Source organism: Manis pentadactyla, chromosome 11 (assembly GCF_030020395.1).
Source record: "Manis pentadactyla isolate mManPen7 chromosome 11, mManPen7.hap1, whole genome shotgun sequence".
Classification (NCBI taxonomy): Eukaryota; Metazoa; Chordata; class Mammalia; order Pholidota; family Manidae; genus Manis; species Manis pentadactyla.
The window spans coordinates 22,344,252-22,369,275 of NC_080029.1; the positions used below are offsets into that span (position 1 = coordinate 22,344,252).

Consider the following 25,024-nt stretch of genomic DNA (forward strand, 5'->3'; position numbering starts at 1 on the left):
TAGGGGCAATTATGAGCGAGACATTTGCACTAAGTTATAAGACTTCCTTGAACCTATCAGAGTTTCAGAAGCACCAGTTTGGCATAGCTCACAATCTGTGCGTCCATTTGGTAGGCTCGAGCTTTCGTGCCCTTCCATTTTTTCCCATTAACGTTTTGCGCAAGAAGAACATGTGTGTTTGTAGATAAGCATCTGAAACTATTGGTGAATTCAACCAAGTAGCTCTTTGGTCGTAGCACAAACCTGTTTTGATAGTTTCAAATTCCCCATAAGAAAGCAGGATATAAAAATGTGACCCCTGGAGACTAACAAGATAGACACGAAGCTCTGTGAAAACAATCCAGTTCATGTTATTGCTCCTGTGGGGAAACTTTCTTGGGCCATACGAATGCATCAAGTTTAAGCCTGCTCAAGAGAAACAGAAGGAGGAGATATAGACAGAGAGGTGCAGTTGTCCATGGGGCAACACACGTCAGTGAAAGGTGCTTTCCGATGACTGAATAGCCAGTCTCCATTCATAAAATCATAATTATAGTGCCTACGGTGTAAAGGAGAAAGAGAGATCTGGGGTTATGGATAGTAGAGGATGGTATGGCCACATAGATGTTACTTGCAGGCCACATCACTGTGTCTGGGCTCAACAGGTAAAAATCCATTCCCTTCCCTTTTCCCATTTTGAGGGTCTTAAAGAATCCCTGTGCGACTGGGAGCAAATAGGTGATCCTATGTTATTATTAGGTGAAGTGTGGGTGTAGAGAGCCTCTCTGCTATTCATTCATTCATCATAAAATATTTATTGACCAGATAGTATGTGCCAAGTATTTTCTAGGTGCTTGAGTTACAGTGATGAATGCAACAAAATCCCTGCCTTCAGGACACTTATATTCTGCTGGAGGAGACCAACAGTGATCAATCAGCCAGATAAACATAAATGTCAAGTAGAGATAAGCATGGTGAAGAAATATAAAATAGGCTAAAAAGATAGGGATGAACTGTCACAGACTGAAGTGGCCATTTTAGATGAGATGGTCAAGGAAGCCGCCTCTGAGAAGTTGACATTGCAGGAGAGAGTTGGATGGAATGAGGAAGCAAGTCATACAATGGTATGTAGGGGGGCTTTAGAAGAAGATGCCACAGCAGGTACAGAAAACGTCAGGTGAGATCGAGCTTCGGTTTTTAGAGAAGCAGAAAGGAAGTCAGTGTGCCTTAAGTGGAAGGATCACAGGGAAGAGAATGAGACTGGAGGGACAGGCAGCAGGAAAGCCAGGAACCCTTGTGTAGATCATGGTTAGAATTTAGATATCATTCTAAGTGTGATGAGAAGCTAACAAAAGGTTTTGAACAGATGAGCAATATGATCTGATTTGTGTTTTAAATTTGCCCTTCTGCTACCATGTTGGAATGGTCACAGCACAGAAGCAAAATCCAACTATCTATCCTCTTTCATGATCTATGGTCTACCAAGAATCTGCTTCCCAAGGGCAGAGAATACATCTCTACATGTTATTTTTCCCAGTGTTTTGCCTTCACTGGTACTTGGTAGATATTGAATATATTCTAGAAGGATGGGTAAGAGAAATTTCTAATTTAGACTGCCTCTCATGACTTGAGACCCTTCTCATAGACAAGTCTGTCCCCATGAAGGGTGAATCGAGTTCCTTCTGTTCTCTAGAGTCTCTGAAGTGATTCCCTGGGATCGTGGGAAAAGAATTATAATAATGGCCATAGACTGCTGGCAGACCGATTGGGGGATCTGTGAAAGCATCCCATGAAGTGGGGACGAGGAGAAGTTTGAGTCATACAGAAACTTTGGCTTGAGGCTGGAGACCAAGACTAGATGGGGCATCTGGTCAATTTGTTGTTGTCATGACTTGACAGGCACTTTGAACATTTAAACTGCAGAAGCATTAAAACATTTCTTTCTCCTTGTCAGTATAAAATGTATTTGATAAGGTCAGTGAGTGTTGGATAAGAAATAGGTCTTCTTTGATGGGCCCCTCTGGAGACTTGTTCTGACTTGTGTCCATAAAAATCACCCTTTCCTAGCTAAATAAAAGAAACAAATCTGTGCAAGCCTTCTCATAATTTTGACTTGTGGGTGTCAGACAAGTCTGTGAGCTCCCGCCCTTATTATAAACACCATCTCCAGAGGAGGCGAACATTCTTAATTTTTACAGTCACGATGCAGTCATGCTTTGAGATCATCTGAGAAGTGCTGTAGAAGCACAAAGCATTATTACTATCATTATGGCAGTAATGACTGTGATTATAATGCAGTTAGGGGCAGCTGAGAAGGAACAGCAGTTAAGGGTGAGTAAGCTCTACCCCCCTTATATCCTAAGATTTGCAATATCAAAAATCCTGTGTGTGGTGGGGGGGGCACAGGGAGGCAGATACAGGTATTGAGATAGGATTACTGGAAAATATGTAACCAAATCCATTTTAGTGAACCTGTGTTCAGAAAAGATGATTCCGTTCCATTCTACTTAAAACCTAGAGCACAGCTTTGCTTTGTTTCTGTAATGATGCATTGATGTGAAATATGGTTTCTCTGCGTATGCTTGGGAAATGATGGTGAACTCAGAAGCTCTGAGGCTGTGATAGAGTATTTATTTCAGGTCTTACTCTACCTGCTCTGGGGAAGAAGATGTGACAGAAGGTTGACAGTTTGGCATCTTTGTCTTTCACTCTGTTTTCCCCACTTTCTTTCCTTGATTTCCACTTTTGAGATTCTGTGATTCTGAAAAACTAATACATACTCATTCAACAGACATTTATGGAATATCTGTTAAATGCCATGACTGGTGTTAGCTTCTATGATTAGTGGGATAAATATGGTATATTCCCTGCCATAAAAGTTTTACAGGTTAGTAAGGAAGTCAGACAAGGATATCAATGGGTTTTATGTATCAATTCAAGCTCTCCCTTTGCCTGAATGCCATGGTCTTACCTGTGCCTTGGGTGTCTCCCTTTGGGGTCAGTGTGTAGGATGGATTTCAGTGGGTTGGACTGGAAGCAGGTAAAGCCTGATCAAGGCTATTGCAGAAGTACAGGTGAGAGATAACTGCCTAAAAATTAAATTCTTTGAAAGGTTTCTCATCTCGGAAACCCAAATACTTGGCATTATTTATTTTGAGACCAAGTGGAGGGGAGGACTGGTTTGTAGGACGTGGATAATTTGTGTGGCTGGAATATTCAGTTCCCTGATGGTGTGTCCTGACTGTGAATAGAGGACAGGGGTCATTTTGCAGGGCTGGGAAATGCCTGGATGTTTCCTCTGAGTTTGAGAGATTCTGTGCAGTTGAGGAATGGGCTTGTTCAGAAATGGGCTTATTCAGAAATGTTTTGTGTGAAGTTCTTATAGAGGGCTAGAGTTGCCTGTGGCATTTTGGATATGGTCCTAACAGTTCCCTAAGAGAGTGCACACAGTAATAAGGGCCCAAATTACTACTCCTTTTCTACCACGGTGGATTGCCAATGGAAATCTCGGAGACCTTCTTTAGGGGTTTGAGAATTATTCTCCTGGGGGAAGGGAGTGAGAGGAGGGAGGGATGGAAGGATGGAGACGACATCTGCCCTGCCTGGGGTACACATGGTAGGTTTTGGGAGAAAATCCCTGGTCATTCCTTTCAGGCATAGAATTCAGCAAGTAAACAGATTCATAGGGCTACATGAGATGTATTCTATAAATTCTTCCCTTTTCCAAGAAAGCTATAAAGCCCATGACTTTTAAGATTATAAAGTTTATTGTTTTTAATTTATGATTTTAAAAGGCTGAGTTTGATTTTGTATCACTGGGAATATTGTAGTCTCCATGAATTAATGATGCAGAGTATGTTTACAGGGGTCAGTTTGTACTTATTTAGAGATCAAACAGCTTTGGGAGACTTCTGGAACTTTGTTTGTATGCAAATATTTGCTGTTAATTACAAAAGAGACTTACTTGAAGCTAGCCTAACTTCACACCAGACTTGAGTTGTAGAGTATGGGGACCAGCTGTTTTCCATTCCCTCTAGAGTGTGGAAAAGAGGAATGAAAAAATTTTAAATGCCACCAAGAAAAAGCCAGCAAGCCTCTTTCTTAGTACAAGTAATAAAACAAACAAACAGTAGGAGGCTGGTATCAGTTCTTGATCTGGGTGGTGATTACACGAATGTATAAATTAATCATGCTGTACACTAAGAGGCCAAAATTAATCAAGCTGTACAGTAAGATTTGTACATTTTACTGTATGTACCTCAATTTAAAAAAAAGACTAATATCAAAGCAGCAAGAAAAATATCTCAATGGCATTGTAGCTAGACCTGAAAGAGCCTACCTCAATTTTGCCAAACCTTTTTCCTAAGAGTTTCAATAACATAGGAGTCTGCTATCTTTTAGGAATCCTTTCAGGTACATGAAGGGACTGGGTAAACTCATTAAGTTCTGTATTAACCCAAACTTATATTTAATTGGAAATTACCTTTGTAGCATTTGCAGAGGGGTGGGCTATTTTTGAATTGAAAAGTGATACCTATTGTCTCTAAGTGATATATGGCTTTTCAATTTGATTGTCAGAAAACATCTTTTCCAGAGCACAAATATTATGTATTGCATAGAGACATACTCTGTGATATGAAATCACTTCCTCTTATCACTGCATAAATGGTTTTCTTTTTATATCTTCAGAAGAAGCAGAAAATGGTTCCCCATGAAGACTCATAGTGTAATTTGATTGATATTCATGAATATTCATACCTTCTTGTGATAGGTACCATCCTAAATGTTTTCATGTGCGTGATCTCATCACATCATATTTTATTAAATGAGGAAATGGATATATGAAGATAGTAATTCCTTTTTCAGAGACACAGAGCTAACGTGCCAGAGCTAAGACTTGAGGCTCTGACTTTGAAGTTCAAGGTTCTTTTCTGGGTCTCTGTGGTCTTCTACTTTCACTGACACACTGCTGATAACTCCCTGACTCTCAGGCAAACAGACCACAGACCGAGCCCCAGGCAACATCTCTATCCCACCCACCACTACCTTCAACCCTCTCCTCAGGCCCAAAGCTAAATGCTGGCCTACTCATGGAGAATTCCTACTTCTGCCTTTAATTCCTTAACTGCTGTCTCCATCCATGCCCAGTGTTGAGGCAAGAACTTCAGAATCCCCTTTAACTTTGAGAAATGTTTGTTTCAGAGGTCTCAGTACACGCACTGCTGTAATGTTGAGAGGCATGCGATATATGGATAATCTGTTAGCTCTCACTACCAACTGTATCTTAAATCTGTCAAATTTTCTCCATTACCACATTTTCCATCCTAGCCCAAGCCGCTATCTTGAAAGAGACAAAAGCTTGGACCACTGTAGAAGTATTTTCATACCTTGCTATTCAGAGTGTGGTCCATGAACCAGCGGCATCTGCCTCACCTGGGAGCTTGTTAGAAATGCAGAATCTCAGGCCATACTCTGGACTTGGAGAATCAGAATCTGCTTTTTAACAAGGTCCCCAGATGTTCATGTCTATGTGAACATTATACCAGTGTAGAACCACTATTCTAAAAGATCTCCCACACTCTTTGCCTTCTTGCCTTTGTATACAGTGTGCTCTTGTAGAAATGTATATACATTCTTACTGTTTCTTGAGCTTAAGTCCTTTAATGTCTTCCCATCTCACTTATAATAAAGCCCAGACTCCTTATAATAACCTACGAAGTCCTCCAAGATTAGATTCTTGCTTACTCGCAGGCGCACTGATAGTACTTTCAGTTCCCAAAGCACACCAAGTGTGGTTCGATCCACAAGACTGGCCTCACTCTTTCCTTTACCCAGGACACTCCCCTTCCTGCTCTTGGAATGATCTTACTTTCCTTAATCTTTCACCCCAGTTTAAATGTCACCTCTTGGGAAAAATTTGCCTGACTACTCTAAGTAGATTCCTCCAGTGTTTCTCCATCATAATCATGCTGGTTTCCTTCAGAACATATCTCAGTTTGCCATTATATTCTCTATTTCCCTAAAAATTGTTCATTTCCCCTTTTGGACTATATAAGAGCAAAACCCATGGCTATTTTCCTAGTACTTACCATGGTGAATGGCACAGAGAAAGTGTAAGTATCTGTTAACAATGGATAAACATACTATAGTTAGGTTTCTTGATTCTTGAATTTTTTTCAGGAGTATATAGTTAAAGAGGAATTCCTAGTGTTGGTAATTCTTGAAATTGTTAGTAGTTATTTGTAGTTTTATCTCAGTTGTGTTCAGTTAGCTATACAGATTCTGGAAGGCTTTCCTAATGCCAACTTTCAGCATTGCCAGTATAGTTATTTTCATTTTCAAGCTATTTGCAAATGTGAGCTAGTTTTCACTTATCCACTATAACCATCAAAAGTTGCCCTATGTCAACATCCAGCCATCCTTAATGGAAACCAGAAAAGGTTGTCTACAAGTATAATTGCTTTGGTCCAGAGTTATGAGGGAACACATTGGATAAGAATTCTTCTTTTCTTTATGATTGTTTTAAAAGAAAGAGTGCAGTAAAGGATGCAATAAGAGTAATGAGTTCAAGGGCTGGTGTCTTAAAATATTAGGCTGCAACTGATGGCTAATCCAGAGGTAGGAAAAGAAAACTCCCTTGTGATATATCATTGCACAATTGCATAAAGCAGATGTGTAATAGAGGCTCATATCTTTTCCTGAAACATCTGGCATTACTCATCATGAGAAGCAGGTGCCTACGTTGGACAGACCACATGTCCATTCCAGGATGACACATTTCTGTTGTTTCTGGGTTGCATTTCAATTTTCTTTGGCTCCTGTCAACCCAAGCACATTAATGATCAAAATGATAATGCAGAGAAAGATTGCCTAAGAAAAAGGGTAAACAAGGTGGCTGATTCTTCTGGCATGATGAGGTTCTGGGTTTCAGAAAAATTAATGTCACCCTGTGATTGACAGCCCATGACAGTCCAGATATAATGTCTGTACATTTGTGACAGGTTGAGTCATGACTTCCGTTGATGGGGCTTGCCTCAGAGTGGAGGGTTTGCCTGCTAGCTAGCCAGTCTGTTAAGTCTTAGCCACAAAGGGTCAGGGTGTCATAAAAGTTTACTGCATGTACCACTTCTCCTCACATAAGCCATTGTGTCTCATAGGATGAAGGCCTGCAAAAGTACTGGAATAAGTTTACGAATGTATGAAATTCAGCCAGGGTACATCTTGTAAAAGCTCACTCACGAAGAGAACATGGTGAAGTCACCTGTCCTGTTAGGCCTTTTCCCTTTGCTTTACTCTAGCATGGTACTAAATCACTGATTGTTAGATTTCCAGGGTGAAAGCCATTGGTTATTCACTGCTCGGATTGTGATCTCTTTGAATCCCAGACAGAGCTTGGCTGGAACTTGTTAATATTTGAAGTTCTAATAGTAGCAAGTGTTTCTCAAGGTGTGGTGAAAATTGCTTCAGAATTACGTGACATGTTTATGGAAAGCAAAGGTTCCTGGGGCTGTTCCTGCAGATCTACTGAATCGGGGTCTCTGTTTTCAACAAGGGCTCCAGATGAACCTTATGAACTCACAAGTTTGAGAACTACTACTTCCTATGGCAGTTAAGTGTGCTATTTTCAAATTATTTCTTATTAGGCTTTACATAAATTGGGGGTTAAAGTAGTCAATTTTAAAAATAAGGATTTCATGGGTCAGCAACAGCCGTCCAACCAATTTTTGGCTTGTCAGCTATGATGTTAATGAAAATTATCCTATAGTTAAGCCCTACAAATCTAAGTATCTGAGTCCTGCCATGGTGACTGTATAGGGCAAAGACTTATTTTCAGGGATGGTTGAGATGGTTAGGAACATAGTGTGTGTGCATGCAAATATGTATGGAATATGAGGGCTAAGAGGGATTTGTCTTTTTTCCTTTAATAAAATTATTTTAAGAAATTTTGTGTTTTTCTTTGGCAAAAGAATAGATATCCACTATACCTAAGCTCTTTATGACTCTTTTTTAGAAATTTTTAAAACAGTTATAATGCAAAGATATGAAAACCATCATTTAAAAATTCTTCAAGGTGTTTTTAGTCTCCACTGTTAGAAGTCATTTCTTAGGAACGTTTATTGAGCTGTTACACACAAGGAAAAAATACATAAACTGAGCGTCATTATGTAAATTCTGAGATCAGGAAACACGACCACACTGACACCCGAAGAAGTCTTTTTGTCATTAATTCCAGTCACTAAAACCTTGTAAGAACAGCCATTTTTCTGATGCCTAGAAGTGATTTTGTTCCCAATAAATATCTGTTCACCAGTTTTTTTTGTAAGTATTATTCTTTCTACAGATACTGGAATCTTTAGCATCTTGATGATCAATATTAATTTCCTGCCAAATGCTGACTTTTTAAACCCTTTACTTTTAATTTATAATTCTAGAGTTTTTCTCTTTGAGATTCTCTGTATTCAACTTGAATTATTTCTGTTTGCTCCTGTTTTGCGTCTAATCTGGAATGTACAAATTACAATTTCAGGGTGGTGTTAGGTATGTAGTCAATACCAATAATGGAACACTCAGGGAAATTGCTTTGAACTATGCTAGTTTAAAACAAGGGGTTGATAATTTTTTCCATTTTATTCAATGGGAAAACTTGGTCAACAAGCAAACCAATTGATTGGATGTAATGGTTTTAGTACAGTGGATTCTTGGGATAGGAGTAGTCCAATAGGAACTGATCCTTGGTATACTAGGAACTACAAATAAATATGGGACATTTAGGGACTTCACATGATTTTCTATTTTAGTCATTAAATCAGACTGGTACTCTCAGCAAGGGACAAGTCTGTTGTCTATAGGATTAAAAAGAAATGTATCATGACCATGTGAAAAGAGTACTGTACCTGGGGTCTGAAATCTTGTTGTCTGACCAAAGGCAAGTCAAATAACCTAAGAGTCAGTTTCCAAATCTATAAACTGAGGATAATTTTTTCTTTGAGAAGTTGTGATGAGAAGTAAAAAAGATTAATGATTCTAACCATCTAAGAAAATGCCTAACCACAGTAATTGCTCCATCAATGTGGGCTTCCCCTGTCTTTCAGCATGGCAGGATAGGATTTTCAATGGTTTGCATCCTGAGAAGCCTATTTTAGTAGGAAATAACAGCACTCTATACTGTGTCCTTTTCCATATTTACTTATTCCCTTTTCCAAAACAAATGCATACTCAGTACATAAGAATTTATAAATAGATTAAATCCAAAGAACTCCCTTAATGCCATACTCTCAGAGACCACCACAGTAAATATTAGCTTTTATAGGCATCTCACTTAGGATTGTATTTGCTTAGTACCCTTCAGAGTACATAGTAGGTATATCAATGTTTCAGGATTTGAACTTTTTCCAAGGGGTTGTAAATCCTTTATGAATATTAATTACTGGCTTAGAATGGAATCCAGGAGACTTTCTGGCCTATCTGTTATTTTTTCAGTCTTCAAGGACAGATACCTGTCCTATTCTCAAATAGCTCCAGGGACAGAGATTACAACATCTCTTTTTATAACAGGGTGGGTCTAACAGCAGATGTTAATAAGTCATTTTAAAACTCTATTTCATTAGACTTTCATTGTATTTTTAAAAATTAAATCTGAGTTTTTTACTTCTTTTCTTTGTTAAAAGGAGTACAGAATGGCGGGAATAACTGAATTAGGAATCCCAGGAGATGAGGTGTAGCCCCTGCTCATTCGTTCAGTCATTCCTGGCTTTGGGATCTGGGTAAGTAGTGTAACTTCTGTCACCTGTTAAAACAGGGGAAATAATGCCTCTCCTTTCCTTTTAAGTGGTGATAGTGAAAATAAATTGTAATAATGTATGAAGTGATGGTTTTCATGCAATATCTAAGCTTTTTGTATGGATATGGTAATAATAGGAGAATTAGTGTGCATAACTGCATAACATTAACATAAATATTTCTGTTGGGCTCTACATGGAAGCAGAAAACAGAATTGACTTAATCTCTGATTTTATTTCACAAAGAAGTACATGTCTGGGTCCTCAGTCATTCTGGATGGGTGGACTGCAAGTTTTACCTAGAAGTACAAAAACTGTCTAGAACATTTATGGATTATCATGTTCCCTCTTTACTAAATTCCAGTCTAGAAATTCAGAAAGCACAATTAGAAAAAAAGAGAATAATACATTTCCTTGCCCTCATCTTACTGAGGAATAGAGGTCCATTTATATTACCATTTTCCCTCAGTTTCTATACTTAGATACCACATAATGATAATAATAGCTGTTATCCAAAGTATTAAATGGACTACTTAGCATTTGGAAAGAAATAACAATAATGACTAAATGTTATAATCATGTATCCCATAGACATGTGCTTAGCCTTCTGTGTCTTTGCAGAAAGAACATACATTTTGAAGGCAGAACAAACTGCTTTGAATCATTGCTTCACTTTATCAGCTCATGTGACTTTGTTTACTTATTTTAACATATGAAATTTGGTAATTTAGAAGAACAAGGATAATTTCTTACATTTATTTTGCTTAGGCACAGTGGAAAATACGCTTTTATCTATGTGGATTAAAAGGCTAAGAATTATATTTCAGAAAAGATGTTTTATTAGAACTTTAACTTGAATAATGAACAAACATAAGCAACAATTGGATTAATGACTTAAATGTGAAACCAGAAGCCACAGAGGAAATAGGAGAAAGTGTAAGCGGTTATGTTAATGATCTTGGATGGGAAAAAGGCTTTCTTCACAGGGATCATGAAAGAAAAATGTCTCATTTGATTAAGATCTCAGAAAAAGGTAACCATAAAACAAAAGGTAAACTGTGGGAATTTATTTACAATTCAGAAGCAAAGACTGATATCCTCAATATCCTTAAGGAGCTTAGTAAGGAACTTCTAAAAATCAGCAAGTAAAGATAAGCAGCTTGGTACAGTAAACAAGCATCATGAAAGGGAAAATGTTTATGTCACTCACTCTTTCCACCTGAAAAACTTACTTTGGAGTCCAAGTACTGAAGAGAAGGTATTAAACCATCCTTGATCTTTTAATTAGCTCTGTTTTAAATGAATGGGTTTTCTTGACTGGCGAAGTATTTATACCTGTAAGTTTTCTGGAAAACAAAAACAAAAACATATGTTTTAAGTATTCTAGTTTTTTAAATGGTGATCTTTCTAAACATTCCTGTTTACTTTGTCAGAGAATTAGGGAGCATACATTTAACCCTTTGTTGATGAACATCGGTTACTGGACTCCGCTGTAATGCAGTGGAATGAGGTTAGGAAGAACTGTTTGCCCTATGATAGATCGTAGGGTGATCATAGGGTTCAGATGTTATGCATTTTGAATTCTTAGGGAGATATGCTAGCAACAAAAACAATCACATAAATCAAAATTACCCTTGAAAATACCCTGGGAACTTTCCACTGTGGAGATCAATGTATAATCAATCTCTTAAGGATTCCAGTATAGCCCATTTTTCTTCGACATTGGAAAGGATTGCTGTTTATCTGATTGAGGCTCACATTAGGTAGCTGGTTCATAATGTGGTACCAGGTTCTATCAAAAAATATCTGTATTTAGACTTGCTTTGTGTTTATGCTTTATGTGAATGTGCTGATTATATCTACATACTTAGGCTATGAAATACACCCCATTTTACAGGTGAGCAAATGGAAGCTTTGAAAGGTGAAATCCCTTCCCTACTAATACAAGGGAGTGCCTCTGATTTTGATTTAGATTAATCCTATGCTACACTAAATTTCTTAGAATTGTATGTATAATGGTTCTGAGTGAGAGTCCAATAAACTTTTCACTAAATAAAATGTGTGGAAGTTTTAGGTAAGTTTGGGAGTAAATGTGTGCTAGCTATTCAGAGGCATGCTATTTTTGGCTTCTCATCAGCATTCTGCCTAGGTGAGATATTCTTCTGCATATCTGTAGAGATGATAACTAAAATATGAGGTTCCATAGTTTATGAAGATATGCTTTTGATCATATGTATGCATCTTGCCACATTGTATTATATAAAACACATTGTGATTGAGCATTGAATTAAAATAATTTCATCTTCTCCTGGGTATTTCACATTTTACCCCTCTGTGCTGTCGGTGCCCTCATGAATCTTTCATTGTGTCTCAGAGTTGGGCAATAGAATTGAGCATATCAGGGATGGGAGCTTTCTTGGAAGGGGTGTCTTAATCAGCTGATGAGCTAAATGCATTTGGCCATGCATGATGTAACTCCTACCGTATACACCCCACAGAACACCTGAGTAAGGGAAAACTAAATCACCACAGCCTATTTGCTATTTATTCATGATTGTACAGTTCTTGGCTTCCATACTGTGAAATTAAAAATGGTGATGTGAATAGCAAGAGTTCAGGTGAGGCTCTGAGGGACAGGGGATTTTATACAAACCTCTCCTGTAGTGATTGTGATCAAATCACTTAATGGTCTTCTGTTCTTTCTAAGAAGAGATTAGCTAGGGAATCAATTTTTGAAACTTATTTCAAGTAATTAGCTCCAATACTTGCCCAAATGTTTTAGATTTTCATGATATCTAAGCTTTTTCCTGTTCTCTTTTCATGGGTCTCAGTGAGAATTCCTTGCATTCCTGTTAGAATGAATCTCTTTGGTTTCTTTTTCAGACACTTCTTCCCTCCCTTCCCTTCACTCCTCTCCCCTTTCCTACTGTCTCGTCCTCCCCATCATACAGCGGCTCCACAGGAAGAGCCAGCTTAAACACATTTGTTCAATTACACATTCTCTCTGCTTTGTAGAGTCAATTTTATTCCTCTTATTAAGCCCCCATTGCTACAGAACTTCCTCAAATTTTAGTACATGGGCTGCCATAAATCACTCCAATATTTTCAACTTCTTAGGGGGAGATTATTCTTAATTTCCCTGTTTTGTAAATTCATGTGGATGAGCAGTTCTGTTTTATTCTTCCCACTCTCCACCTTCTTTTTCTGCCTGAGAAAATGCTGCTGGTGACCACATTGTGGGACCTGTGGTCAAAGCCATTCACAAACTGGGCCACTGGGTTCTTGCACAATTCCTCCAAGTCTTAGTTTCTTATCTACCAAATGCAGATGATAATAAATACCTCATGGTGTGAGGATTAAATGAGATAATGTTTTTGGCAAATTGTATGTGTATGAAGTGGTAACTATTGTTATGGTTGTCATCTCACTTCTCAGAAGTTCTCAGAACATGCTTTGCAGTTCATATTTACTTGGTAATATATGTTGTATAGGTTATGTGGCCTTGATTTCAGTTTTGCTACCCATTCTGCTTGTTCTTTACTTACATTTTTCTCTTCTAACTACCATCCTATTTTTCTCCTTTGTCACTTAACTCAAAGGAGTATCCTCTATTATCAGCTCTGGGTTCAAAATTTTAGAAGCCCTCAGCTCTGAAGACTGTGGTACCCTCACTCCCAATACCGACCCAGATGCAAATCAAAATAAAGTCATATCTTTTGAAATAACACAAAATTCCATAACTACCTCTAGGTTACAGATGAAAAACATGAGCTTTAAATGATGAAATTAAAGTAGATTTTTAATTTTATGATTCTAAACTTCTAAATCAATTCGCTGTCCTTGAACTTTTTTCTTTAGAAGAGCAAGTTGTTAGTTGAGCTGTTGTTAGTCTCTGTATTAAATAATTCAGCCTTGTAAGTCCGTTGCCTTTTCTCCAAGACGCACCAGCACATACACACACATACTACTGTGTGTGCGTGTATGGCCATGATATTGTTCAAAGCGCCTAAAGTCTGGAGGGAGATGATGAAGGCAGCTATTGCTTCTGTCATTTGCTAACAGGAGGTTTTTTTTTGCAGGTTTCTCAATATCTATGAGTCTCCTTTTCTAGTCTGTAAAAATGGGGTCATAACAATACTTGCTCCAGGGTTGCTATGAAGATTAGGGAAGATTATGTAGGTACCACCATTTGAGAAGTTGTTAAGCACTACATAATTTCAGCAAATTAAATTTAAATAATGTTATAGTTTCTTTGTCTCATTAAACCATGCAGATGTGAGATCAAGGTCAGTACTGCATCGTTGTTACCCGCCTGCCCCTGCTGTTGCTGGCTGCTGCTTAGTGAGTACGCCTCCTTCCCATCCAAGTGTGAGGCACCAAGGTGAAGGTCTTCCGTGACAAGGGAAAGGCCACGGGGGCAGATGTGGAAAGTAATATCCCCTTCGTAGACTTGTGGGAGGTTTAAATGCACCTGTTGTAAAGTATTTACTACACTGCCGGCTGCATAGGAAATGGCAAATAAATAAGGCTGTCCTGACTGTTATTAATAAATTCTTTGGAGGCAGGGTTCATTCTGTTTTTTTTTGTTACAGTAAGACCTGAGGGTCAAGATTTGAAGTCAGTGAGGGTAAGAGTCACATTGGGATGATGACAGGAAGAAGTAACATGGAGACAGTGATAGTATATATAGAGAAGAGCATCAATCCACATTATTTTCAGACAGGGAATCTGGATAACGAAGTTTATTTTAAAAATTCTATAATTTCTCATTGCCTCCTAGGGAGGGTGGGCATTATAAATTAGAAGATGTTAATTTTGCCAAGTGTCAGGGGGTTTGGGGTGCAATTTAAGGGTAATCTCTGAGGCAGAACTGACATTTTAGCATTCTAAAGGGGAGAGGTAGTTGAAGATCCCAAGAAAACTGGGGAAGGAAGAGAAAAACGTCAACATGTTTTGGGCAGCATGAGGTGAAAGAAGAAGAGAAATCTTGGTAGTGATTTGGAAAAGAAAATATCTAATGGAAGCCTTTAAAGGTTTTAGAAGGTATGTGCAGCTTAAATCTCTTCCTCTGTCTTCTCTACAAAATCCTCAGTAACACCTGTGTTGTTCACAAATGCTTTGCTGTAGTTGGGTTCCTTTAGAACTGTAAGACTCAGAAGCAGCACAGAGCTGGTACATTTGAGAACCTCTGGGTCACACTCTGTCTTTCCCTTTCCCTTTTACTCTGACATTTACTGTTCCCAGAAGTTTTGCAGAGCAGGCTTCCTTGTTCAGAGCTTGTTTTATATCCAGATTTGAAGTCACCTTAAAGTCTGGGACCCCAATTCTTCCTTGACCTAACATGCATACTTCTTTGACATGAAGGTTTAGATGTATACTTGAAGGGATAAGGAGACAAGTTCAAAGTCTTGGTGGCAGTGATAAAAGCCATAATTGTCATTGGCTTTACAGAAAAGCATAGTATAATGGTATAATGCAAAAGGACCCATGTAATTTAGATCTAGTTGAACGTGATTCAAGGTTCTGTCACTGTTTGCAGTGTGACCACAATCAACTTATATAAATTCTCTAAAACTTCGGTGTTATCCATAAACCCTTTTCTCATGGAGCTGTGAAAGACTCGCAAAGACAGGTAACAGTGGTGGGAAGGCAACAGGTTGAAAGATGCCAGTAGAAATCGTCACTGCTTGTTAAAGCTATAAATAAATTTTTTCTTGGTTTTAACAAAAAATATTCCTCTTAGCAAACTATTTTGTAGCACATGGTTAGTTCTACAATATACCAAAAAAGATGGACTTTGATACATTTTTATTTACTCTCTTTCATAAGAAAGTAACTGTAATAGTTCATGGAGTATTTAGGTAGTCTAATTATTAGTTGTAAATATTCTGATAGGTTTTCAAACACTTGGATATTCGTAGTAGTAGTTTAGTATTGACTGCCTGTGTCCGAAACTCAATTTAATAAAATTATCATTATTAAACTACCAAAAGGATAAGCAACCTGCCAGTTTCTTTAGGCACAACCTTATAGATAACTAGTAAATTATATTCACCATAAAATAGCAATAGGGGTATGCTATATTTGCAAATGCATTCTTATCTTAAAAATTTTTAATATTCAGTGAGCACATCAACTGATGGTATAGTTCAAGTACTAAAGGGAGGACTACAGAGCCATTTATTTAACAAAGAACATGAAATTATTCATTTTCCCCAATTAGCTTCAAATTTCTAGTGCATCTGGAGCTAGGAAATTCCAACCAGTTTGACAAGGAAATAATCACAATCTCTTTACCAATATTTTCTGTCTTAATAGGACTAAGGATTATGGCTAACACTTTTCATTTAGCTATTGCTAGGCCAAAATTTACTTACATAAAAACATAATGGTGTTTGAGAAATATAATGGATAATCATTACCATTTGTAGAGATGTCTTCATTGAAGATTCAAAATGTATTTAAGCATTAAGTTCCAGTATTTAAACATTTATGGAATAACTAAGAGGGTTACAAGGGAAGTTATTTTCAAGTTTCTCAATTTTTGATACTTGTTTACGGTGGGAATATTTTTAAAGATATCTTTTTGCTTCTATTAAATGGGATAATCAAAGGCTAAACATGACTAGGGATCCTCCAAGCAAACAATATATGATCATTTAGTAAATAAAAGAGAAATTAGAAGGCTTATACAATAAATAATTTTTTCCAAGTACAATTTTATAATTACTTTAACAGAGGCCACATGATAATTAGTAGAATCTATTAGTAAGAGTGGATGGCCTGATCCAGTACTTTAACAAGCATATTTATTCATCTTCAAAGCCAAGAGAAATGCTTTTGAAACTAGGTCAAAGGGAGAAGTGGTTTTTCCTAGACTATTGCATAATGATCTAATATTGCTTGACTTCTATATTGTAGAGCAACAGGCCACAACAAAGGTATCATGTGTTTTGTATACATTGCAAAGAAGCATATAAAAGATTTTATTTCATTCTGCAGAGATGAGAATTTATGCGATTCTTTTACAGTTGATTACAGGGCTTTTTAAAGACCTTTAATAACCTGACTATCTCAGGTTTTACCTCACGCAATTTTTGATATATTAAAATTAAAATGACCACAAACACTATCAATTTTTTTATCAAATAAAATTTTTTGAATTTTTTTGTAATTTGTAATTTTGTTTTGTAATTTTTACTTGTTATATAGAAACTGATATTTTTATGAATTAAGTGTTATGTTGATATATAACCATGCTAATAGTTAAGCTTCAGTTGGCTAGCTGATATAAAATTACATTTTGTAGACATTAAACAACACTTATGAATTTAATTTTTTAAGTTTTATTTCCATATTTTGCAGCCAATACTGTTTAAAGTATATTTAATGTTTTTGTGCCTGAGTCTTTTGCCCATAGAGATATACATTGAAAGAAATTTCAGATTATTTCTTTCTATTGCTCTTATGTTTCACAATTGACTGCTTTCTACCTATCGTGTTTTTTATTGTACTAACTGCTTATAAAATGCCACCACACTTAACTTTTCATCCAATTTGTAGTAAGCCATTTTTTGCACAATTAATCATGATAACTTATATGTAATGAAAAGTATTAGATTTAGTACCATAGATTTAGTATCATTCCTGATAAAATCCCACTAGTTTTTTGGGAGAAATTGACAAGCTGATCCTAAGACAGAAATGCAAGGGGATCAGGCTAAAACAATATTGAACAATTCACATTTCCCAACTTCAAATTCTATGGAGGTACAGTAATCAAGATTATGTGATACTGGCACAAGGATAAACATACATATCAATGAAATAGAATTAAGAATCGAGAAATTAATCTGAACACTCTTTGTCAACTGATTTTTGACCAAGGGACCAACTCAATTTAATAGAATATTCTTTTCAACAAATGATGTTGGGGCAATTGGATATCCATAAGCATGAGAATAGATTTGGATTCTTATCTAACATCATACACAAAAATGAATTCAACATAGATTATGGACTTAATGTAAGGCTTAAAGTTCAAAATCTGTTAGAAGAAAACAGGAATAGCTCTTTGTGACCTTTTTTGCCTTAAAGGACACCATCAAGAAAGTGAAAAGACAACCCACAGAATAGAAGAAAATATTTGTAAACCATGTATCTTATAAAGTACTTAAATCTAGAGTATATAAGGAACTCTTATACTTCAGTAAGACAAGCAACCTAAATAAAAAATGGGCAAAAGATTTGAACAGGAAGTTCTCCAAAGAAAGTATAGGGATGTCAAATAATCACATGAAAAGATGCTTGAACATTATTAGTCATTACGGAAATGTAAATCAAAACTGCAAGATACCATTTTATACTCACTGAATGGCTATAACAAAAAAGAGAGACAATAACAATTGTTAGCGAAGATGTAAAAAACTTGGTTTTAACAAACATTGCTGGTGAGGTTGTAAAAGTTACAGCTGCTCTGGAAAACAACTTAGCAATTCCTCAAAAGGTTAAGCAAAGGGTTACCATTTGACTCAGCAATTCCACTCCTACACCTCTACCCAAGGGAAATGAAAGCACATGTTCACACAGAAACACGTGCACAAATGTGCATAGTAGCATTATTCATAATAACCATAAAAGTGGAAACAACCCAATAGTCAGAAACTATTGGTTGGAAAAACAAGATGTGGTATAGCTATATAATGGGATATTATTCTATAATAAAAAGAAATGACGTACTGCTATATGCTACATCGATGAATCTCAAAAAAATGGTTTGATAAGTAAAAGAAGTTGGTCACAAATGATCACATATTGTATAATTCTGTTTATACAAAATGTGAGGAATAAACTAACATATAAGGACAAAAAGTAGAGAGTAGTTACCTAGGGATGGAAGCAGGGGAAGGGGAGGGAATGGGAATGATAGTTAATAGTTTCTTTAGTTGCTGTTTCTTTATGGAGTGATGAAAATGATCTGAAGATAAGATAATGGCTGTGCAACTCTGTAGAATGCTAGAATCCACTGCATTGTATACTTTAAACATAAGTAAAGTTATATGGTATGTAAGTTATATATCAATAAAGCTGTTAAAAATGAGGTAATTTCCACAATGCAATAAACTAAGAGGCATATGAATATTTCTCATCATAGTTATTTATAATAATTTTAGCAGCTGTGCTTCATATTTTCTCCAGAAATAGTCTAATTTCATGATCACCATCTCTGTTTTTATATCTATTTTTACTTCTACTTCTTCCTATCACTGTCTCTGTCTTTATATATAATTCAGTCCATAAAACTAAAACACTATAGTAAGATATGTTTTAAAACCTGGATGTTATGGTTCTGTCTTTCCATGTTTTAATAAATATTTAAGTCATTTCAGTTTAATGTGCATTAAACTAATAAACCCCTTTCATGTTTATTCTTGTTATTAGCAGACACACTTGGCAATTATGGATCATAGCTGATACTGAATAGCCTCAGATGAATCATTACTTTCTCAGTCTAGACATTTCTTATTAAAGTCTAAGAAAATTCTGATTACTTTAGGAGATAAGATGAAAAATATTAGAATGATTTCAACTGGAGAAAGACATCTCATTGTGAATCTTTTATTTGAAGTATGGTGACCAGTTAGTCTCCATCTACTCTGAGAAATACTCTTAAAGACCAGCAAGAAGAATCTTCTTAATGTCTAAGGAAGAAATTCCTAAAAGCAAGGATTTAAAACACTGAAATCACTTACCAAATGTCAAACTGGCTTTTTTTTTTTCTCTCATCCACAGGAAATGTCAATCCATAGAAGCCTCTGTGGGCATAACGATTAGAGGCAGAAGACTTCCATAAATGAACCCATCAGGCACTATTTCTTTTTCCTCCAGTAAATCTTTTTTAAAGTTCATTATGGATGAAATATTAAATTAGTTTTGATTTGTTCCATATCAATCATTTCATGATTAAGAACAGCTTTTAGTGAAATAGATCAGGAGAATCAACAATCTAGGCTAGCTTTGGACAAAATTAGGAAGTTGATGGAGTTGTTCTTTGGCATTCTCTTTCTTTTCCCTCTTCTTTCATGAATTATATCTCTCCCTGGCAGGCAACATGGTGTAGTAGAAAAGTCCTGGACCTGAAAAATGAAATCCAATTTCTTGTATACAAGTTCAGTTGGTCCCAGTTGCTGAACCTGAGTCTATTTCCTCATATTCAGAAGGAGGATTGTCAGCCCTACTTTATAGAGTTGGTATGAGCATTAAATGACACAATGTCACAATGTTCTAGAAACAGAAGAAGTGTTTCCTTTTCCTTCCATTGTGGTCTCTCCTGTCACAAAAGAAAGCAATACATTTAAACTGTCCTAAGATGTTATCATCTTAATAAATTAATTCTTTTTCAAGGCTATTTGGGCTTAGAAAGCCTATGTAGAATTTTAAATTACATGGCAGAGGTGAGGAAGGGAGACATTTGAGGGTGCAGAGAGCATTCTAAGTTCCTTAAATAACATTTTGGAGGTGATCATGTACATCGCTTACACATGATTCTGCTGACTTGCTCATGGTATTAATTCTTCAGCTAGTTGGTCAAGGATATTTGGCTAGTTGCTTTGATGTAATGACCGTTTATGTGACATTTAAAGATGAAGACAAACAATGAAATACTATTCAGCCTTAAAAAGGGAATGAAATTCTGACACATGCTATTACGTGGATGAACCTTCAAAACGTTATGCTAAGTGAAATGAGTCAGTTACAAAAGGACAAAAATGGTATGATTCCACTTATTTGACATACTAAGAATAGTAAAATTCATCAACACAGGAAGTAGAATAGTGCTTGCCAGGAGCTGAGGGGAAAGGGGAATGCAAACTTATTGTTTCATGGGCATAGATTTCAGTTTGGGTTGATGAAAAAGTTCTGGAGATGGTTAGCAGTAATCGTTGAGTAACAATGTGAAAATACTTAATGCCATTGAACTGTACACTTAAAAATGACTGAAGTGTTAAATTTTGTGGTATGTACACATACCAGAATAACAGAGATAAATTCTAAATACAAAATAAATGATATGACATAAACAGTGAAAAACATGCAGCTTCACAAACATGAGAAGATAAGCCACAGACTGGGAGTAAATATTTGCAAAAGACATGTTTAAAAGAACATTGTTATCCAAAATATACAAAGAACTCTTAAAATTCAACAATAAGAAAATGAACTTCCCAACTAAAGAATGGGCCAGAGGCCACAAAAGACAGATCACTAAAGAAAATATATATGGCAAATTACATATGACAAGATGCTCTACATTATATGCATTAGGTAACGGTCCACTAAAACAAAAATGAAATATCACTACACACCTATTAGAATGGTCAAAATCCAGGACTCTGATACCAAATGTTGACAAGGATGTGTAGCAAAAAAACCTCTCATACATTGTTGGTGAGTATGCAACTGGTGCAGCCACTATGAAAGACAATTTGACCATTGCTTACAAAATGAAGCATACTCTTTCCATGTGGTCCAGCAATAATGCTCCTTCATATTTACATGGATGTTTATAGCAGTTTTATTCATAATTACCAAAATGTGGAAGCAACCAAGATGTCCTTCCATAGGTGAATGGATAAGTAAACTGCAGCACATCCAGACAATGGGATATTATTCAGTGCTAAAAAGAAATGAGCTATAAGGCCATGAAAAGACATGAAGAAATCTTAAATGCATATTACTAAGTGAGAGAATCCTATCTGAAAAGGCTACATATTGTATGATTCTAACTATGTGACATTCTACAGAAGGAAAACTACTGAGACAGTAAAAAGGACAGTGGTTGCCAAGGTTAGGGAGAGGGAAGGATTAATTAGTGGAACATAGAGGCTATTCAGGTAATGAAACTATTTTGTATATTATAATGGTAGATACTTGTTACTATACATTTGTCAAAATCCAGAGACTGTACCAAGAATAAATCCTAATGTAAACTATGGACTTTAGATGATAATAATGTGCTCCGACAAGTTCATCAGTTGTAACAAATGTACCACTCTGGTTTGGGATGTTGATATTGGGGAAGGTTATACATGTGTGGGTGCAGGGAGTATATGGGGAAATCTCTGTACCTTCCTCTCAATTTTGCTGTGAACCTATTTTATAAAAACATATGCATATGATAATTACATAAGTTAAGGTGTTTTCATAAAAATGAACTCATGTTTGTAACCAACACCCAGATCAAGAAATAGAACATTACTTACATACCAGAAACCCCCCATGTAACTCTTTACAACTGCTATCCTGACTTCTAACAACATAGATTAGACTTACCTGTTTTTGTTTTTTTTACTGGATCCAACAGAATAATACACAATAAATTCTTTTGCATCTGGCTTCTATCACTAGCCTGTTTTGTTTGTAAGAGTCACCCATATTGTTGCCTGTGGCTATAGATTGTTCTCACTTTCATGTGATATTTCATTGTGTGAATATCCTATGATTTGTTTATCTACTCCACTATTGATGGATACTTGAGGAATATCCTGTTTTAGGAAATTATGAAGTGTGCTTCTAGGAATACTGTAGTACAATTTTTGGAGAACATATGGTTACATTTCTGTTGAATTTTTTATCTGGCTTCCACTTCTGTTTTCCTGGCAAACACTTCAAAAGGCAACTGGTAGCATCAAGATTCTGATGTCCTGGTACGAATAAATTAACAGTTGTCTCTGCAGAGTTAAAAATCTAGCTTAATTCTTTTGAAATATTTTGACAACTGTTTAATGGATATAAGTAATTTGGATAGCTTGTTTTATGGAGAAGGAAAAATAATTTGAGATCTCAAATGGATAAATTGCTTATATGGACTAGCAAAAAGTTATTTAGTAATGTCTAGGATGTGTACAAAACTGGGCCCTTCAACTAGCAGCTGTACAGGAATGACATTAAATTGTATTCAGATTAATTGAGAGCCATGTAAGTGTTAAATCTGAGTTCTATAAAAAATGTAGTTGTATATCTTCCAAGTACATACTACATAATTGATAAGTAAAGTGTTTGTCTGAGGTCATTTGGGAATTTGTTAAATTCCTAAAAAGTGAATGGATAAGAAAATTTACAATACATTAATTGTTGACACGGATTGACAAAATAAGGTACTCAAAATTAATTTTTCCAGCTGGTTAAGCATAAACTTTGCAGTGCTGTGTACATTAACAATTTGATTAATATGCCATTTCTCTGATCTGTCACAGATTCAAAATGAGTAGATAATGAATTAACTAATAAAGTGATTTTATAACACATTCATCTTTGGGGATTACCAGGAGTAAAACTACGTGCATCCAAATAAAATAATTATTTGCTTATTGAATTATTTACATGGGTTGATAACATACATATGTTTCCACAAATCAATTAAACATCATTATTCATTACTGTAACTGTGTATACGGTATTATGCATTGTACTATTAATTAATAATGTGTTTCTAGATACTCATCTATGTTACAAAATCCATTAATCAGTTGTCAATCCTTGTCAGTCTTGTATCTATCCTCAGCTGTCACTTAAAGTTGAAGATGTATTTTCATGGTCACACTAGAATTCACCACCAGGGTCATAACCCACATTCTAATGGCTGAATCTCTGTAACTTTGAAATAAGAGCCATTGTGAGTCTTCTCATTTAGCTATCCTTGAGGGGCACATTAGGATGCCCTTGAGGTATTCAATTAGATGGATTCATCCCTATCCTAGTTTGCCAAAGGAATATAATACTTAGTTGGTACTTCAAAAGGCTTGTGTGCCAGTTGAAAAATTATACTTTATAGTTTTCAAATGAGCAAGTAGAATTCCAACATTTCCTGTCATTCCATTCACCACGAAATTGCCACAAGTGTTCTTTAGTTGCTATTTACATTTGTCATAGTAAGGTTATTCTTGTAATTTTTTGCTGTGATTTTCTCCAGAATCTGATTCTAGGAGACATGCTCTTTATTTTTTATTTCGTTCTCCATTAAATTTCCGACTTCTGTATATCATCCACTGGCTTATATTTCACTTGGAAAATGTCATTTATCTTCCTGGCAGACATGGTATGCTAGAGTAGAATCTTCTGGGGACAGGAACTTTTGTGTATTTTGTTCACTATATCCCCAGTATCTAGAATAATGTCAGACACATAGTAGGCCCCAGTAAAATTTATTGAATGAATGACTGATAAATGACAATGTAAGCTTCAGGTAAATTGTGTCAATTAAAAAATTTAGATTCAAAATAGAAATTTAAAGCCAGTTTTCTAGATACCATTGATTAAGGAATACATTTATTTTACCTCAAACTTCCAGATGATCATAGAAGGCAAACCTCATGGATACCTCTTTTCTTTTTCTACACTTAAATCTCCAAATCACCAAGGATCTCCCAATTATGAGATTCAGTGGTCTCATCCCAGTCTCTCTTCCACTTGACTCTTGGAGGATAGGGCGTCTTAGCCTACTTCTTTTTATTTTTTTGTTATTAAATTCTTTCCTTGGCTTCTCCCTTTCTTCTGGTTCTCCTCCTAAATTAGTGCTCATCATTTGTGGGCTCCCTTTCTAACTTCTTTCTGCTCAGTGTTGCAAGGAGAATTTTTCTTCCTCAGCCCCACTTCTCTTATATATCTTTCCTTCTATGACCCTACTCATTCCCATTACTACAGCCCTTCTGTCCATGCTACCAATGTTTTTGTCTGTATCACTAGCTCTGGCCTCACCCCCAAGTCACACACCTTTATACCCCAAAGATTTCTAAATGTCTGTATCTGTATGTTCCTCAGATTGAACATATTCAACATACTAAAAATGAAAATCACTGCCAATTCTTAAAATTTGTACCATTTTCTGTCTGTCTGCTGCAGGTAATAGCATTACCATCTTCTCAGATACTCAAGCAAAAAAAGTAATGTATATCTTGACTTCTCCTCTCTCTCTAAAATCAAGCCAGGCACTGTGTCCTGTAAATTTTAAAATAAAATTGACTTTTATTATTTGAAGTCATTATGTCCTATACTATCACTTAAAATAATGAACTAGCGAATACTGAACTATTGCTTCTAGGGGAGATACAGAGTTAGCTTACTGTGAACCTTGGGTCACAACATTTTTGTTAACTGATTAACACATAGCCTTGTTTTATATATTTTTGTTTAAAGATACTTAATATAATCAACACCCAAAAGACAAAAAACAACAAATGCTGGTGAGGTTGCAGAGAAAGGGGAAC

At 36.1% G+C, this 25,024-nt stretch overlaps 1 protein-coding gene across 7 annotated transcripts in view; it reads left to right on the plus strand.

Annotated features, from left to right (window-relative positions):
* DIO2 (iodothyronine deiodinase 2) overlaps window positions 1–25,024 on the plus strand; it is a 209,639-nt gene that overhangs the window by 116,760 nt on the left and 67,855 nt on the right. For 5 of the 7 annotated variants that reach the window (XM_057488251.1, XM_036882342.2, XM_057488250.1 and 2 more), the window contains one exon: window positions 9,648–9,743. The gene's annotated coding sequence lies outside the window, so the exon portion shown is untranslated. Of the gene's footprint in view, window positions 1–2,205; window positions 2,311–7,475; window positions 7,588–9,647; window positions 9,744–25,024 lie in introns of those variants that run through there. The other 2 variants (XM_057488253.1, XM_057488252.1) reach the window with 2 other exon arrangements.